Source organism: Podarcis tiliguerta, assembly GCF_965153285.1.
Source record: "Podarcis tiliguerta genome assembly, chromosome: 11".
NCBI lineage: Eukaryota > Metazoa > Chordata > Lepidosauria > Squamata > Lacertidae > Podarcis > Podarcis tiliguerta.
The window spans coordinates 47,547,533-47,567,584 of NC_139544.1; the positions used below are offsets into that span (position 1 = coordinate 47,547,533).

The window sequence follows — 20,052 nt, forward strand, 5'->3', positions numbered from 1 at the left end:
TAAACATTTAATAACAAGAAAAATGGGTAGATAAATCTTGGGTGTCCAGAGCACTGTCTAGTCATGTTGTGTTGGATGAGTTTCAGTTAGTAAGGCTTGAATATGTGCTTGAATCAGTCAGGGTGACCACTTGTGCTCTGGACATTTGGCTGATAAAAACCAGCAAGGAAGGGACAGCTAGCTGAGCCAGGGAGTTGATTAATGCCTCTTTACGTGAAGAGGTGGTCCCTGCCTGCCTGAAGGAGGCAGTGGTAAAACCACTCCTCAAGAAACCCTGGATTTGGAAAATCTAACTAGCTACCATTCGGTTGCTCACCTCCCTTTCCTGGGGAAGGTTCTAGAGTGGGTGGTTGTCAATCAGAGCCAGGCGCTCCTGGAGGGAATAGATTTTCTAGATCCCTTTCAATTGGGGTTTAGCCCCAGTTTGGCACAGAAATTTCTTGGGTCGCCCTGTATGATATAAATGCTTTAAACAAAAAATTAATGAAAGGTTGTTCAAAGATCTCAAGATTCCTATTCAAGTTCCAGTATCTCCAGTGATGACTGTCTGTATCAGGGATTAACATCTATCAGCCTCTGTGCAGTCAAGTATGGGGCAAGGCAAAGGCAGAGAAGAAGAAAGGCAAATGCAAGATTGCAAGAGCAGATTGCTTTGTTGTATAGACTGCTGGGCATCCATGATATAGAACTTCAGTGTCAGTGAATATTAATTGCCTAATCTAACCTGTCAGCTCAAGGAGGTTGGCTAGGGGAGATCATATCCACACTAATCTTCTTAATTTATCTGTAGTCTTACGTTGTAATGGCCACTGTTACACAGATTTATGGGAGTGAAGAGGTCCATCAATGCCTAATATGAAGCAATATGTTTCTGAAAATTAGTCAATGGGGTGGGGGTGGGGGGAGCAACAAGAAGTATGGGCTACTGCTCTGCTTGCAGATTTCTCAAAAGCATCTGGCTGGTCTGTTATTCATGCTGAAGATTGATATTCTGCATTCCAGTCAAATGATTCTGAAGGTAGCTTGGAAACATATAAAAGACCCCACTCTCACTGATGCACACATACAACCCAGCAGTCTTTTGGCTGAGGGATGGGACCAGAGCATACTTCCCTTAAGGGGCATGTGTCCAAATTTAGACAAATCTGTGCCCTTTTGGGGTGGTGGCGATGCATTTTCCCTTTTTCAAGCAAACAGCCATCCTTGGCGCAACCTTCCAGTGGCTCTTGCTCTCCTCTCTGATGGCAGACACCAGAGTATGCTTCCCTTCTAAACTCCAGAGGTTTAGATTCTAGCTGAACCTTTACTCTGATCTGACAGGAAGGATGCTTTGTACATTCCTTTAACTTGAGCTTGGAGATGCTGAAGATGTTAACTCCCTGCCTGATATCTCTCAGGTAGGTACTTGACTCCCAACACTAGCGGTCAGCCTCTCAGCTGCTTCTGTTTGCCCCCAGCAGCTCAACTGCTTCCTTAGAACTTGTGCAGGAATTTATTTATACTGTATACTAGCTTTCGATGGCAAAGATGAGAACAAATTCCTAGCTTTCAGGGTCATGCAGAAAACCTTAAAACTACCGGTATGTCTTCTGAACTATATACCTATTGTATGGAAGTTAACAATGAAAATTGATTCTACGTACTCCAATGGTAGCCAAAAGACTGATATTGATAACTGGAATAATAATAATAATAATAATAATAATAATAATAATAATAATAATAATAATTTTTTATTTATACCCCGCCCTCCCCAGCCAAGGCCGGGCTCAGAGCGGCTTACAAGCAATAATAAAAACAAGATGAATGATTACAACTTAAAAACAAAAGTAAAATACAACATTAAAATAATGGAACATTAAAATATTAAAATGTAGCCTCATCGCAGGAGGAGAAGGAAAAGAAAAAAGAAAGAGAGGGAGGGAGGGAATCAAATTGGCTCCAAGCCAAAGGCCAGGCGGAACAACTCTGTCTTACAGGCCCTGCGGAAAGAAATCAGATCCTGCCGGGCCCTGGTCTCATAAGGCAGAGCGTTCCACCAGGCCGGAGCCAGAGTTGAAAAGGCCCTGGCTCTGGTTGAAGCCAATCTAACTTCCTTAGGGCCTGGGACCACTAGGGTGTTGTTATTTATGGACCTTGAGGCTCTCCGTGGGGCATACCAGGAGAGGCGGTCCCGTAGGTACGAGGGTCCTAGGCCGTGAAGGGCTTTAAAGGTCAAAAGCAGCACCTTAAATCTGACCCTGTACTCCACCGGGAGCCAGTGCAGCTTGAAAAGCACTGGGTGAATATGCTCCCATGGCAGAGACCCCGTGAGGAGCCTCGCTGCAGCATTCTGTACCCGCTGGAGTTTCTGGGACAGCTTCAAGGGCAGCCCTGCGTAGAGCGAATTACAGTAGTCAAGCCTGGAGGTGACCGTCGCATGGATCACTGTGGCCAGGTCAGGGCGGGAAAGGTAAGGGACCAACTGCTTGATGCGGCGAAGGTGAATAAAGATATAATCCCCTTTAATAAATGGATCACTAATATGATAACACTCACAACTTATGAATGGACTGCTTACAGACGTAGATTTTGCTTGGGACAATATGACAATATTTGGAATGAGTTTATACAAAAGGTAAAGGGACTCCTGACCGTTAGGTCCAGTTGCAGATGACTCTGGGGTTGCGGCACTCATCTCGCTTTTCTGGCCGAGGGAGCCAGCATGACTAAGCCGCTTCTGGCAAACCAGAGCAGTGCACGGAAACGCCATTTACCTTCCTTCCGGAGCTGTACCTATTTATCTACTTGCACTTTGACATGCTTTCGAACTGCTAGGTGGGCAGGAGCTGGGACCAAACAATGGGAGCTCACCCCGTCACAGGGATTTGAACTGCCAACCTTCTGATCAGCAAGCCCTAGGCTCTGTGGCTTAACCCACAGCGTCACCCACGTCCCATACAAAAGGTAGTAGGCTATTAATATTTACATATGTATTAGGATAATAATATATATGGATTAGGATGTATGGGTTAGGATATTTTTTGTATATATTCATATATATTTTTCTACACATTTTTGTGCTTTTTTGTTTTTCTTCTCTTCGTCTCTTTTTATCACTTTATTTACAGTTGAAATCTTTTCAATAAAATATTACCAAAAAAAATGTAAGATTGCAAAAATGTAGTAAATTAATTGATCATATTGAAACATTTTAAAATGCTTGATTGGTTAATCTCTTCATTCCTGCAGAGTGCAGACAGAAAAAACCCTCTTCCAGAAAACAGGGCAGCAAGCCAAATATAAATCAAACTGATGATCCTTAGGCAGAGGTAGATTCTTTCAACAGTCAGTAAATAGCCCACTGTGTTAAAAATGCCAATTCACTTTGGAAACGTATTTTAGATTCAAGCTATGGTGCATCGACTCAGAAATTTCTTCCCAGAAAGCCTGCCATTCCTTAAATGTTTATAGGTAGGTAGGTATGTCACCACGCAAGAATAAATATCTTAAAGGCTTCATTAATAATCCTCTCTGCAGTCAGAGACTGAGAACTGAAAGACATTTAGAAGCATGGGCACCTCCAGGGCAGGGCTGAGACAGATAGAAACACTGAAATACTTTGCCTCTATCAGAGAATTACTTTTTTAAAAAATCATCATTATTGTGCCCCAGTGCTGTCAAGAAAGCAAAATGTTAACAACAAACAAAAACAGCAAAATATGTGTGTGTGTGTGTGTGTGTGTGTTGCTTGTGTTCAGTATGCAAAAAACACCATTAGAGCATTCACAATTTGAGCCTCTAGTTTTACCTTCAATAGCTAGAGCTAGAGCTCTGAGAAGAATCTGGCTGCCCTGCCCATCCACTAAAATATGGCTAGAAAAATTAATAGGGAGTCTAGACTATGTCCATCTTAGAACATGCTCTAGCAGAATTGGCATCAACAATAGAATCCTATGATCCCAGAGGGAAGAAGACAGCTGTATACATACAAACACTCACATTGTTGTCAGTTTTTGTTTTTATTATTCATTGAATTGTAATTCCTACACTAATTTTAAAAACAAACTGCAAGCTGTGTTGCTAAAAGAAGGTGTTTCAGAATGTCAATAGCACTTACTCATTTACTGTACAATCACCTCTAGTTGGCTCCTGTACATGCAAACATTTGGTTGCATCACACATATGGGGAAGAGTTATTTATACAGGGATTTATTATTCTATCTTCTCCAATGGTCCAAGCTGCATTTCTGCAGCCCCATCCACCAGGACATTGCTCCTAAAGACATACAGAGAAAGGGTGGGAGGAGAAGTGCTTCTTACTGAATGCCTTTCATCACAGAAGCAAGCTTTATAGCCCTGCATCACTCACTATGGAAAAGAAACAAATTGACTAACAGTAAAGTGCTAATTAAAGGCTTGCTAACTATTCCATTCTGCTCACAGAGCAATCAGAAAATGATGGGGGGGGGGGGAGGTTAATACTGCCTTTAAAATTCCTCCAAAAATCAACAAGTAAGAAAAAGAAATAAAACCTTTGGTCAAACACAACAATACACAGCCCAACCAGTCCCACTGATGAAAAATGCTATCCTTATTTGATAGATGTTAATGATAATATTTCTTAATGAATTACTGGAAGGTGGTAAAGTAAAAACAGCAACAGTAGACTCAGATCTCAAATTATCTGAATAGTAATGATGAATAACAAGCAGAGGAAAGAAGAAAAATACCTTGGGGGTTTCTTCTATTTAGTTAAAGCAGAGAAAGGATTTAAGCTATTGAGGGGAGAGGAGTTGAAACGGGAAAATCTCATCCTTCAGGAGGTTTAATTAATTTTCAGTTAGTTACCTAGCAGTTGTACTTTGGACTAACAGGGACCCATTGAAGAGAGCACTGTCTTGCTTGTGGTGGTGGTGGCTCTAAGTCAGTTTCCAGGAAAAATTAAAAGTGCTGAAGCTCTTCTTTAAAACCTTAAATGACATTGGACCTGGGTATGTGTACAAATATCATGCTCATCTTCAATAGGGCTGTTGCAGTACGGTTCTTCAAAACAAGCATCCTTGTTTGATTACTTATGAGTAGGTCTACGTTGAACAGGGCCCTGCTCGCAGCATTCTGTGAAGACAGCAAGTACAACCCATTGAACTACACCTCAACTCTTCAGCTGCCTTCTCTGTCACTGCTTCCCCAAACCACCCAAAGCCCCCAAGCTTAAAAGGAGTGAGAAGCCAAGGTAGCAGTGGCAGGTGATTCAGCTCCACTACAGTGACCACTTCTAGCCTCAGAAGGCCTTGCCCTCTGCAGAAAATGATGCAAACCATGTTCCTACCAGGAATGCTGGAAGCTGTGCCCCCAGCCTGTTTCTTGGTGAAAAGCGTAATCTGCCAAAGAATTGGAACACTCACCACTACCTTTGCTGCTGTCCCCTGTCCCCTTCTCCTGATAAGTTTGGTGGGTCGTGGGGTGCAAAGGAAACGGAAGGCAGCTGTGGGCACTTGAAGCACACAGAAAACATCTATCATTTGCACAGTTGCATGTGCAAAGGGTTGAATATAGGCATGTTTGTGCCACCCTGATCTACAGACACCAACCCATCAAGTCCCTCCCTAAACAGCTCAATAGTGGCAGCCCATATACAGACACTTGAAGTGTCCCTATTTTCCAAGGACAGTCCCAGATTTACAGAAGCCGTCCTGGTTTCTGATTTGATCCTGGTATGTCCCACTTTTCCTTAGGATGTCCCTATTTTCACTGGATAAATATTAGAGGGTATGGAGTTATGAGTCAAGGAGATAAGTAACTATACAACCTTTAGAAGACATCTGAAGGCAGCCCTGTATAAGAAAGTTTTTTTAGTGCTTAATATTTTAGAATGCTTTTATATATGTTGGAAGCTGCTCAGAGTGACTGGGGCAACCCAGTCATATTTTTGGGGTATAAATAATAAAATCATCATCACCGTCATCATCATCAGGGAATAGGACATCCCTATTTTCATTGGAAAAATGTTGGAGGGTATATATGTACCATATATAAAATTCCCTCCAAATGGAAGCCTACCTGGTGTTGTTTTTTCAACACCCAAGTGAAGACTTGTTTACTTTCCAGCTTTTTACGGTTCTTTAGTTTTTAATATTGTAGACAACTCTAGATGTATGGCATGTTTTGGTTCTTCAGCTGTTGCTATTCTTGTATTGTAATATCTCTATTTTATGAGTATGACTGCTGTCCTGAGGTGTTTGGTTTCTTTAAAAAAAAAACACCTAAAGGGCTGCTTGTAAATATTTTAAATTAATTAATTAATAAAACATTTGGACATGTACAAAAATGCTGTTAACACTGGAGTTTAAAAACCAGATACATGGGGGAAGGGTTGATATCAGAGGCTTCTTTGTTGCGGAAAGATGTCAGTTCAACTGCTCTTTACACTGTACAGATTTGTGTACCCAAGGCAGGTTTATAGTGAAAAATCCATCCCTCTGGGGACGTAGAGCAACTTGTAAATCTATGCAAAAAAATTCAGTAAGGTGCCATGTCCTTCATTTACTTTCTTCTTTCATTTGTAGGATTCTTTCTAATACATATAAATGACTTTTTGCTAAATAGAAACATCCTTTTCATACTTTGCGTCATTATGATCTCGAAGTTTTCATAACCAAGGATTTCAGCTTAACTCCCTTGTTAGATTTGAAAAGGTCTCTAGGCATCTGTGTGAAATTCATGAAAACTGCACCAAAAGAAAACAGTACACATTTCCTCAGGCTAGTCTAACCTTGCCCTTCTGTTTTGATTTAGATATCAATATTCATTTGGGGTGGGGGTGGGGATAGATTTATAGCCCAACAGAATGGCCATATAGAAATTGCAGTTGATTTGTATTTCATGACAGCGTTTGGTACCTAATTTATCCTGATAATATTTTCATATAAGGAGATGAAATAAAAATAATGTGCTGCATAAGCCCCCAATACCACAAACCTCTATGTGGCAAGGCTACCTTATCAATATGTGATTCTTCTTAAAAGTCCCTTCAAATAAATGATGTGTGCAAAAGCATAATGAACCTTCTGTTTATATTATTCTAGCTGCAATAATGTGCTTCACCTAGTTCTTTATTTCTTGATTGTCTGTCTTGTTTGTAGGAATAGAGGTGAGTAACCAAAGTTGTATTAAAAAATTGAAACAGAAGGTGCCTGCTCAATTGCTATTGGCAGAGCATTCTACAATACTGGGCTGATAACATGAAAGACTTTGTTTCTTGTCGTTATCAACTTGTCAGTATGGGGAACAACCAACAATACAATATTATGTGGATAGCAAGATCACAGCTTTATTTGTATCTGTATCTTGAATTTTGTTTGAACTGAACTTTCTAACATCTGAGTTCATCTGGCATCAGGGGTGGGAAAAGTGGGTATGGTTTGGCTAAAACAACCTGGTAGGCCAAACTCAGAAGCCTCCAGACTGCAAGTTCTCCATTACTAGAGCAAACAGTAGATTGCTTTAATCATAAATATACATGCAAAAGGTCAAGCTGGAAACTTTTCCTCACCATTGATAAAGCTTCACCCATTTAATTTCTGCATATCAAACTGCTGTTAAATGATAAGCAGGCAAAAATGGGAGATGAGTGATGGCTACAACTACCATGGGCTCCATCAGCTGACCCCAACTCTCTTCCTCAAAAGGCCCAAGAGGCTCCAGCTACCACTGAGCAAATTTTACCTTACGAATGGAAAGGGTACACATGGCAAAATACAATGCTGAGCAACTTTTATGCCACACAGAAGGCAAAGGATATTCAGGCCAAAACCTTGCAAGTGACATGTTCCAATTCAAACAAAATGTTTCAAGCACACACAAGTCTCATGTAAGCTAAAAAAGAAAAGAAAAAAAGACTTTAGGAATGTTTTTAAAGCATGCAGCTAAACCAATCACAGAGACTTAAACCTTAGACCCATATAATTCTATTGCAGTAAAAAATGACTCGATTCCAAGTAAACATGTAAAGGAATGTTGAACGGCATGAAGGCTACGAGAGATATGAACTCTCTAAAAATTAAACCACAAAGACCAAACAAGCAAAGCAGTGATGTAGTGCTACTGCTGAGAACTCTGTTTCCCTCTTTAGGTTTTCTGCAGCTGTCCTGGATACAGATTTCTTTTGTTGCCAGTGGGAATTTCTTGTTGAACAATACGTTTTGACAAGCAGCGTTTAGGGACTCTGCTTTGGTTAATTTGTCTGCCCCCTCAAAAAAACCAGCAGCTTCATTTTACCAACCAGTTAATCAACGTGATGAGAACCTGAACTATTTTAAAATGAGCCTACCACTATCTATATATTCACTGATATTTTCTGTGACAAAAAAGGAGACATGGACATATTCCTAATCATTGCACATTGTTGTTAAATGGGGGTGTTGTTCCTTAAGGTGTTACAGAAGAGATATGGATCAGATTCCCATTACCATCTTTTCCAGATAAACAAGATCAGGTAATAATATCAAAAATAATGTGACTGACAAAGAAATAACAGCCAATAACTACAAGCCAATATAATCTATTCTACAGTGCACTCCTATATGTATATTCAGAAGTAATCCACCTGGAATTCAAGAAGATTATTCCAAAGTAAACGTGCACAGAATTGCATCCCAAACCATTTATAGCATAATTAGTTGCAATTCAATTCTAGCTGCATTGTTAAACCTGACTAGTAATTCTGGATGTGGACACTTTATGACAGTGTGAAATGCATGCATTACGTTCATTGGTAAACAAATTAGCATTGCCATGCATATCCACATTAGCTGCATAAGATTCTCTTCATTGGATTGGGATGATATACTAAAATGCAGTAACTGCCGACATTATGTTAAAAATTCACTCACAGATCACACCTTTTAAAAAATTGTACATGTAATATAAATATAGGGTAAATTATACAAAATGGCCTAAATTGAGCAGGCCACAACTGGGTTAAGTTGAATGTCTGGAATTTAAACCAATCCAATCCAATCCAATCCAATCCAATCCAATGGACTTTCCCTACTGCACTGGCACAACTGAAATGAGGTTCTTCTTCACTCCCATTAAGTTCAATGGAAGCTTTCACAAAAGATACAGCTGAGTAGGAAATCAGCAGAAATTCAAGTAACTGATTTGTATGAGCTATGGATTTGGCTGAGCAGCTTTTATGTAATAATTTTTCGGGTTTAAAATTATATATTACAGGGCTTAAGCAGATTTGCCAGTGTGATGTAGGGCTGTCATAAATCAGTGCAAGAGCAGATGTATGACAAATTTGCATGGTGTACAGAGTCTGTCACCTCAGACAAATAGTGAATTACTGTGTAGCATCCAGACAGTGTCTTGCTCTACAAATAAGCTCCTCCACCTCCGAGAGTTTGGCAACCAATACCATTTGTATTTCATGCAAGTGTCAGATGTTATTTGAATCAAAATATTTTAAATGGACTTGTCCATGCAGCTGTCCACAGTACCACTACAGACTTCAGTGCTTTAGAATGGATATTCACAGATGTGACTTCTGGTGTCAAGGGCTGGAAAACTAGTGTCAGTAAGTACACATTACACCCCTACATTAACCCAGCTACCATTAGAAAAGGGTTCACCTGAGGTGCACAAAATACATCAACACAGGCCAAAGTTAAAGGTGGATTATGGAAGGACAGATCGTGAAGCTGAGGCTCCAATACTTTGGCCACCTCACGAGAAGAGAAGGCTCCCTGGAAAAGACCCTGATGCTGGGAAAGATGGAGGGCACAAGGAGAAGGGGACGACAGAGGATGAGATGGTTGGATAGTGTCTTCGAAGCTACCAGCATGAGTTTGACCAAACTGCAGGAGGCAGTGGAAGACAGAAGTGCCTGGTGTGCTCTGGTCCATGGGGTCATGAAGAGTCGGACACGACTAAATGACTAAACAACAACAACAACATCTAATAGCTTTACGGCTTGTAGCAAGAATAAATGCACTGGTGGAAGAAATAACTGACTGCCCACAGTTTAAAAGGAATGAAATGAACCATGCAAAAAATGTACACAAAATACTGCATTGATAATTTGAGCATGAAATTGCCATGATTGGCTTCTCAAATTAGAGCTGCCAGTGAGAGACCTTCAGAGGCTCTGGTTGCCAAATACTCTGTAATTTGCAATTTACAGCAGACTTAAAGGAGATCTGAATATCAAGCATGAATATGTTTTTATGAAAGAGCATACTAAACATGTTCAGTTTATATATTATACCTTTGTGGAAGCAGCTGCACTGGCTGCCTCTGTGCTACCAGATCAGGTTCAATGTGGCATTTTCTTACAACTAGGAACCCTTACAAGTTACTGAAAATGCTAAAAAACAGGGGTCTCTACGACATCTGGGGTGAGCAAAACCCGGGAGACACCAGCCATACATTCCAATTGGGACGCCATAATACAGTGTCCAGACTGGACAGCATTCTACTCACACAGGGTCTGATCCCCTCAGTGGAATCAACAAACATAGGTAACATTAAAATCACAGATCACGCCCCAGTAGAAGTCATAGTTAAAATAGGAGAAGGAACACAAACCACCCCAACATGGTCCTTCAGTCCCATCCTAACTACAAACAAACAAACTAGAGAGAGTCTCACAAAAACCCTCCAAAACTACTTCAAGGAAAACGATGTAAACAATATAACAACCCCCCTCCTATGGGACGCAATGAAAGCGGTCACCAGAGGAGCTTGCATAAAAGAGAAAACATTCCTTAAAAAACAAACCTCCTCAAAAATTAGCAAAATAAAACAAGACATCACAGCCCTCTCATCACGCTACAAACAAACAGGATCTAAAAAACTCCTCAAAATTATAGAACAAAAAAGGAGAGAACTAGACTCCCTAGAAATTAACAAAACAATGATCAACATTCTATACTCTAAACAACGTTTCTACGAATATGGAGGGAAAAACTCCAGATTACTAGCAAATAGATGTAGGAAAAAAACACTCAAAACAAGAATACACTGCATCACCAAAAAAGACGGCAACATAACATTCTCCCCCAAAGAAATAACCTCAGAATTTGCAGAATTCTACTCCAACCTATACACCTCCCATAACCCACCAGAGAAGGAAATCAGAAAATTTATAGCACGACTGACCATGCCTACCCTAACTGATGAGGAACAGGAATTCATGGACAGCCCTATCACCCCAGAGGAAATAGATGCGGTCCTCAAAAACCTGAAACCACACAAAGCCCCAGGACCAGACGGCTTCACAGCAGAATTCTATAGGAAATTCAAAGAAGCCTTGATGCCCTACATGACCCGCCTATTCAATGACATCATAAAAGGGGGCCCCATCCCCAAAACCTGGACCCACTCCAAAATAGTCTCCATCCCAAAACCACTAAAAGACAGCCTCAAAGTAGAATCATACCGCCCAATCTCATTAATAAACCAAGACTACAAGATATTCACATCAATCTTGGCCAACTGCCTAAAAATCTTCCTACACAAGTTAATAGCCCCAGACCAGACTGGCTTTGTCCCTGGCCGCAATATAACAGACCCCATCAGGAAACTACTGAACCTGATCGAGCACAGCAAGGCAACCAAACTCCCGTTGACAATTATGTCCCTAGACATCCTCAAAGCCTTTGATTGCTTAGAGTGGAAATACATATTAGCAGTACTAACTAACATGAAATTTGGCCCCAACTTCCTACAAATCCTCAAACAAGTATACTCCCAAGCCTCAGCAAAATGCAGAACTAACAATTCGGATTCTAATACTATAGCTATCCAAAGAGGCACGAAACAAGGATGCCCGCTGTCTCCCTTCTTATTTATCCTGGCTCTGGAACCCTTAGCAATCCGCATCCGAGCAGCCACAGACATCAAGGGAGTGGAAATAAAAGGCAGAACCTATAAATCAGGGCTCTTTGCAGATGACCTAATGGTCACAACACCAGACCCCATAAGCACAGCAACCTCCCTAATCAGAGAACTCAACACATTTGCAATGGTGTCGGGCCTACAGGTAAATTTTACAAAGTCCAGAAGCTATGTGCTTCAACACCCCTCCTCATATCCAAAAGGAACTCATGAAGGTCACCAAAATAAAACTTTGCCACACCAAGTTCAGATACCTAGGGGTACAAATAACCAGAAACCTCAATAAATTGTACCTCCACAACTACAAGCCCCTGTGGCGACAAATTAACAAAGACCTAACGAGGTGGAATAGCATGAATTTCACTCTCTCAGACAAAATAGCCATGATCAAAATGATCACACTCCCAAAACTAACCTACCTATTCCAGGCCCTCCCAATCTGGATCCACTCAACCCAACTTCGCAGTTGGCAGAGAAAACTACACTCTTTCATCTTCTCACATAAAAAACCAAGAATAAGCCCCAAATACCTGCACCTCCCCACCTCAGAAGGAGGATGGGGAATCCCCAACATAGAAGCATATTACAATGCCAACCAAATACGCCATATAATCCCATATATATTAGAAGATGAGACAAAACAATGGGTACACCTAGAGAGGGAAACAATTAAAAATACCTGCACCACAACATACCCACTCCTCCCAAACAAACTAAAGAAAATTCCCACAACACTTAACAGATACACACAGACCATGCTCAAAGCATGGAAAACACAAATAGGCAAACTATCCCCAACCCCATCCCCACTAATCCCCCTGGCGCACCACCCATTATTCCACCATGCAGCACAAAACCTCCAGATAAAAACCTGGCAAACCAAAGGCTTATATCGCCTAATAGACTTTTATAAAAATAACAAACCTTTGTCAACACAAGAAATACAAGACAAACTAGAAGACACCCAAATGCCCTGGTTAACACAACACCAATTACATGCCCTCTTAAACAACCCAACAGTAAAATCAGCAGCAACTAGGCCCCTGACAACCTTCAAAAACCTCCTCCTGACAACAAAGGGAAACGGTAAAGGGACGGTATCCGCAATATACAAAATACTACTCCAAAACCCCGCAAATCCCCTAGATGCAATCAAAAAACAATGGGAGAATGACATAGGCTATGAGATTAACCCCACTCAATGGACCAGAATGTGGTCTAAACCCCCCTTTAAATCCATATCAATGAAAAGAAAAGAACTCACACTGAAACTCACCTACAGGTGGTACCTAACACCAAGGAAACTAGCGCTAATACACCCAGGAACCTCACCAAAATGCTGGAGAGGGTGCATCTCCACAGGCACATACCTCCACATGTGGTGGGAGTGTCTCAAAATCCAACTATTCTGGACAACAGCCATACAAGAAATATGTAAAATAACTAAGCAAGTAATAGACATCACCCCAGAATTGGCCCTACTAAACATTTTCCAAGACAACAATGCCCATTTACACCACAAAGAACTCATAACCCACCTACTCTCAGCAGCCAGAAGCATCACAGCCAGACACTGGAGAGACCTGTCAGGAGTAAGTATGGACCAATGGTACCAAATAGTATGGGAAACAGCCCTACTAGAAAAATTAACTAATAAACTGAAACTGACACGGGGACAAACAGAAGAAGACGCATTCACCCCAGTATGGCTCCCCTTTATCACATACACAGCCCAACAGGACAATGACAATAATCCACCAACAACATACAAATCAATATGGCTAACCTGATCCAAAACACCCACCCACCTCACTCACACACGAAAACAAAGATCACCACAGCCAATCACAAGCAAATAATCACACCCTAAGCCAACCCCAACCTCTCTCACCACCAAAGGAACACAAGTGAACAACACAAACAACGCTGACCCCAAACTCTACATACATTAAACACAATAGAAACACCGCCACCCGACCCCACCCCCTTCCTTTTTCCCTCTCTCCACCCCCCTTTTTCTTTTTTCTTTTCTTCTCTCCCTAATGCCTCAACAAATGAAATGGATTTGTAAAAATGTTACATGGAAAAACAACAACGAGGCATTACACTTACTTCTGTAAAACAAGAAAACCCTTAATAATAAAAAAAATATATTTTTAAAAAATGTGGCATTTTCTTTATACTGCTTTGATATTTTATACTGTGAACTATTTATAAATCTTTTTAAATAAAAATACATTGTATTGAGGTGTTTGTATAGAAGGTGATTAATAAATTAATTACAATGCTAATTACATTCAGTGCTAATAATATTCTCCCAAAGCTTTCCTTTCCTTCTCTTCTCCAGTCTTCCTAATGCTGCAATAGGAAGACTACTCAAGGAAAGCAGACAAAAGTTTGGGATAAGGAAGGAAGCCGGGATGATGTCAGTGAAGTTAGATAGGGAGGAAAGGCTAAAGCAGAAGGGAGTGCAGAGATTGGGGACATGGGTTTTCTGAGTAAAAATGAACTCTGGTCCTCTAGGCTAATGTAACCTTTAAGGTTAGATTACTGCAACAGAGGGCTGTCTCTGAAGATGGTTTGGAAACTTCAGCTGGAGAAGAATTCAGTACTCAGGTTGGTCACCATGGCAAGATGGTTTGAGCATCTTACATTGATCCTGGCCCAATTAGTTTTCAAGCCCAATTAAGTGCTCGTTTTCACCTATAATGCCTTAAAAGGCTCAGGACTGCAATACCTCAAGCACTGCCTCTTCCTATATGAACCTACTCAGACCCTTTGATCATCATCGGAGATCCATCTTCATGTACCTCCTCCGCAAGGGGTCTAGAGCATATCAACACAAGAACGGTACTTTACTGCAGTGGCTCCCCATTTTTAGAATGTTCTCCCTAGCGTGGCTCACATGGTGCCTTCATTATTACACCTTCAGTTGCCAGGCAAAAACGTTCCCTTTCCACCAGCTTTTGGCTGATCAACATCCTATATCCTTTTAAATGTGATTGTGGGAGGGGGGATTATTGTTTCATTTTTGTTCTTGCTTTTATTGTATATTGTATGTTTTTATCTTGCCTTTTTATGCTGTGAACCACTCTGAGATCTTCAGATGAAGGATGGTATACAAATTTAATAAATAATAATAATAATAATAATAATGCTTTTTTGTTCACATATTATCAAATCCTTTTGTGATTCCTTCCACATTTCAAATGAAAACACTGCAGATGACCACATACAATATGACCTTCTCTTCCTCAACTAGTTTCCAAATCAGGGACTGATAACTTTCCAAAGAACCTGAATGCTCTAGTGCTCTCCCTTTAAATGTGAGAATATATTTTAATATGAGTAGAGTGTATTTTCATCATATTTGAAGGAACATAGTCTGCTCCAATAATGTCTGGGATTTAGGTATGCAGCTTCCAAACCAGAGGGTATTATTTCCATGCACATTCCCATCTCAGCAGTTCTGTTGTTTTAGAAAGTCACTCATGCTCACTGGATGTCAGAGAGGTCAAATAGGAATGGTTTAGCAGCAGAGTGAGAAGTGGGGCAGACACAGAAGAAGCCACTGGTTGGGTGCTCTATAGGGCAGGAGGGTGGAAGGGATGTACACACACAATAATAAAATTGAAAAAACATGGGGCATTTGGGTTGAGCCCTGGTCCTGTCATAGATCTGCTATAATGCATTGAATTTCATCTGCCTCATTTTTTTCCTTCATGACAATGCATCAGTTTTGTTAAATAAAGAGATTTCAAGAACCAAAGATACTGAAAGTGTATGGTATGTTTTAAAAACCCAATTATGTATATTTATTTGATTAAATAATTATTGCTCTAGGAAGAAAGAAATCCTTATAGACAAAACAGATTGCAAACACAGCTAAAGCTAATCACTGGAAGTAAAACTGGATGTGTCTGTGGCATAATGCCATATTTCTTTTGATTAGGAAGCTGAAATCTGGGTTACATTCTGAAAACAGGAAGGCATGGCAGAAACTCTCAATTAAATAGTTCCCATATAAACACAGGAATTCCACTGCCATCAATCTCAGGAGTGTCAGGCAGGGCAAACTGGCTGAGTAACAAGATTTGCTTTGCTATAAGCAAAAAATAAAAGCACCCCACTCCCAAATTCATACATGGTTTTGTACTGCCTTTACATGCTACTACCTTCTGCCTTCTCTTCACAGCAAAGATTTTCACCCACCTTTAATGCCACACCAGTGCCAATTTCAAATGAACTATGATATAGTAACAGCACATCATAAGGATATGTATTACCATCACACTAAAGGAGACACTATTCACAAAATTAGCAATTGCACGAATGACTGTTTTAAAGAGTAAATAGCAGGGAAAGGAGAAGACAGATCAGGATCCTGATGGTAGGCTTTAACCCACTCTCTTCTTGCAGTCCTGATCTAGATTGGAGTCCCACACCTATCTGCAATGGAAGGAAAGCTTCCTTGGTGTGGATGTGAGTTTTCTTTCCAGTGCAAATAGCAAGCATAGAGCTATCTGGTGCTGAGGCAAAGACAATTCACTTTGCCTTGGGCTGCATGTGGGAAAGCTATTTCAGCTTTTTCTTTCTGCTTCATCCCTCCCTCCCCACCTTGCTGCTATATTTACTTATATAAAGGAAGTTAAATTTGTGGAATGTATTTGCTTGGGATGCTCATATATTTAGTTCTAGCACTCAAGTCAATTAATTTTCATGTCCAGCTGAACTCATTAACCACACAGGGCACCATGTAGGGATGGACAAATCTGTCAATATCTGTTTCTCATTTTTTCCAGTTTCAAATTCAGTTCTTCACATTCCTATAGAAATTTGCAGGTTTTTAAAATCAAAAAGCCTTGTGAAAATTCATCAGTATTTTAGTGCAAATTTATCTCAATGTATGCATTTTTGTGTGGTTTGGGCTAATACAAACACTTTTACAAGCAATTTTCCTAATAGAATGCCCTTTGTTTGCTGTTTTCAATAATATATTAATTTTTATGCACATTTTCCATTAACACACACATTTCTGTACACATTTTTGGTTGGAGAACTGCATCACAAATTTTGGAGAAGTGTGAATTTCAGTAGATAGGAGAACTTGTTTCAGAACTATGGTATGAATATTTCAATATTGAACTAAATAGATTATATTGGCAATGCTAGGAATGTCCTCAGTTGTTAGCACAACAGTTAAACAGAGGAACTGCCCAAGTTCCTTTATAAACAGTGTTGGAAAAGGAATACACATGATTGATTGGTTCTAATGGCTTCCTCTGCCTCATCTTTGATGTCATGAAACTTTTAAGAACCATCCTTTCCTTTGACAGAGTAAACAAACACAATATTCCCATCAACGTAATTTGCGTCAGTGAATCCTGTTGGCATTTCCACACTTCTCTTTTGTAATGTGAAAATTTTTTTAAGGTATCAAAATGATCTTTGAGATAGTGAGCTGGCACATCTTCAGCATCAAAATTTGGACGGGGTCACTCTATGAAAGGAGAACAGCATTACCAGCCTGCCTGTGTCCAGGTCATAAGAAATAGCCTTCTCAGAAACGCACCTGTTTCTGTATAGAAGTGGATCCCACCATTTCATTATGTTTTACCATTGCAAGATAATAAATATAAAGCCACTACTTCAGTAAACAAAAATATTGTTATGCTAGTTGCCATTGCTGAGCATAAGATATTCCAGAGGTCTACATAGTTCCCCAATATTTGTTTGTTTGTTTGTTGCTGCCAGTGGGAAAACAAATGTGTTTGGTGTTTCCTTCAATTAATGCTTGGAGCCCAACACATCATCTTATGAAACAAGAGTACAGAACCAATTCCACCCCCACCCTTTGCACCAAATTGTCACATTAAAAATGGTGTTATTATTTCTCCTAGCAAATGGATGAACTGAATAACTCTTGTAGCTCATTTGGTTACTAAAGACCTTATACCCTTTGGGAGAGGACATATGCCACCCCCATGATCCTAGGGTCATGACCATGGCAATGATCTTAACCTTCCTTCACGTATAAGGTCATGGGAAATTGTTGTAAATCATATTCCTCATCTTGGAGCTGGGACACAAAACACTGTTATTTCTTTGTTAATCAATATATGCCTTTCAGTGACCAAAGCTGGGGTGCAGGGATACTCCAGCTATCCTTGTTTTCCTAACTTGTCTCTCTCTCTCTCTCTCTCTCTCTATAATACAGATTCTATACAGTTGATATTTTTCCCTTTGGTGTTTTTACTATTTAAAGGTGGTGAGCTTCTGTTGCTTTGTCCCAGCTTCTGCCAACCTAGCAGTTCGAAAGCATACTAGTGAAAGTTCATAAATAGGTACCGCTGTGATGGAAAGCTAAACAGTGTTTCCATGCACTTTGGCATTCGTCACAGTGTCCCATTGCACCAGAAGCAGTTTAGAAGTGGCTAGTGTTTTTATACTGGGAGTAGATCTCAGTTTCTTGGGAGTTGGACATGCCTGCTCTAGAGTAATCTCAGTAATGTCTCATTGATTACACAAAACCAATATGCAAAGGTGAACTAATCTAAGGCATGCAACTTTCAAAAGCCACTGTTTCAAAAGCCACAAGTATCTTATTCAAACATGAGAAAAGTACCAAACTTAGGCTGCATACACATTATACCTTCAAAACACATTCTTCCCCTCAAAGAATTCTGCACACTGTAGTTTACCCCTTGCAGAGTTATAATTCTCATTAACCCCCTAACTACTATGCCCCAAATTCTTTGCTGGGGGGTGGGCGTGGGAATGTGATTTGAATGGACTTTAAAAGGTATAGTGTGTATATTCCCAGAGCTTATTTTAAAACCAGATTTGCAGATCCTTTTTAAACAATGAATGTTGAATTAACACACTGAATTCTGAACTAAGCTTGGCAGGCTGAGCAGGCTGGTTACTGCTATAGTCAGAAAATCCCAGCTTGAGACTTGCTTGTCCGACAGTGGGAATGAATGACTGAATCCAAATACTCAGAACTAACTGGAATATGAGGTTTGACTTGAACGGAATGCCTATGAAGGCATGCAGCTGGAAAACATTGTTCCAGAGCTGGTTATTCATGTGGATTTTTAAGGAAAGACTCATGGGGAGGATACAAGATTTGGGCTGGCTCGTGCTCAAGGATATTTAAAATATCTATGTGAAGAACAAATTCCAATGCAATGTTTGCCAACTTATATACCTTTCTTACCATTGGAATGATTCAAAAGCATTTGTGTAAGAAAGCACTACTTTACAGAGAACAGTCCTCTGAAGGGCTATGTGGTCCAATTCCACTTAAAATATAAAAGAAATTCAAAAAGAAAGAGCAAGGAGGAGCACTGAGGCTGCCCATCAACAATTAGCACTTGGACAGCAGACTGAATAGACACACAAGGCCCCATGTCACTGTCTTACCCACTATTAGTAAGATCACTGTATTTCCATTTAAATTATAGTAATTGTTTCTAAATTTACAACTATACAAATTAGCATATGTCAATGTTAGGCAAATCTGTATCCTTTTTTTATTTGTATGTGCGTGTTGCATTTCCTCTCTCTCAGCAAAGGCAAAGTGGCCACCCTAGGAATGGAACATTAAAAGTCTTCTTCTGTGCCTCTTTATTTCAAAGATAATGGTTTTCAGATTCTGGTCTATCAGCATCACCACACACTGATGCTTCTTTTTACCACACTCTCTCAAGCACAGAAATTCTCTGTTGAATACAGAATGACGGTAACAAGAAAATAATGTTAGCTGAGTTGGTTTCACTGGCAACTAATCTGTTATACTCCAAACTGTATCAACATAGTATTAACAAAAAACAAAAAAAAACCCTGTCTGAGGAACAAATGAAACATTGGGAAAAAAATAATCCTGCAGACAGATCACAAATCCTGCTGAGTGATCAACAAGAATGCACTCCACCCTTTGGAAACCAGCAGAATGTTGAACACACGGAATTAGAACATTCCCTACCATGCTACATTCTTTCCTTTAGTGCTCCCACAACTCATTTACTTCCATTACAGCAGGCAATATACACTAACTTTTGATCCCTGGGCAATATCCTTCCCAAAGTAATTTGGAAACATGAATGGACAATGTGAAGGCAATATATGAACCATGCAGTTGTAATCTTGGACATAGAACTTGTTTTA

The 20,052-nt window shown here is 40.1% G+C and overlaps 1 protein-coding gene across 12 annotated transcripts in view; it reads right to left on the reverse strand.

The window, feature by feature from the left end:
• The window catches only part of TARS1 (threonyl-tRNA synthetase 1), a 205,249-nt gene that overhangs the window by 94,515 nt on the left and 90,682 nt on the right, over positions 1 to 20,052 (reverse strand). The window lies entirely within an intron of this gene.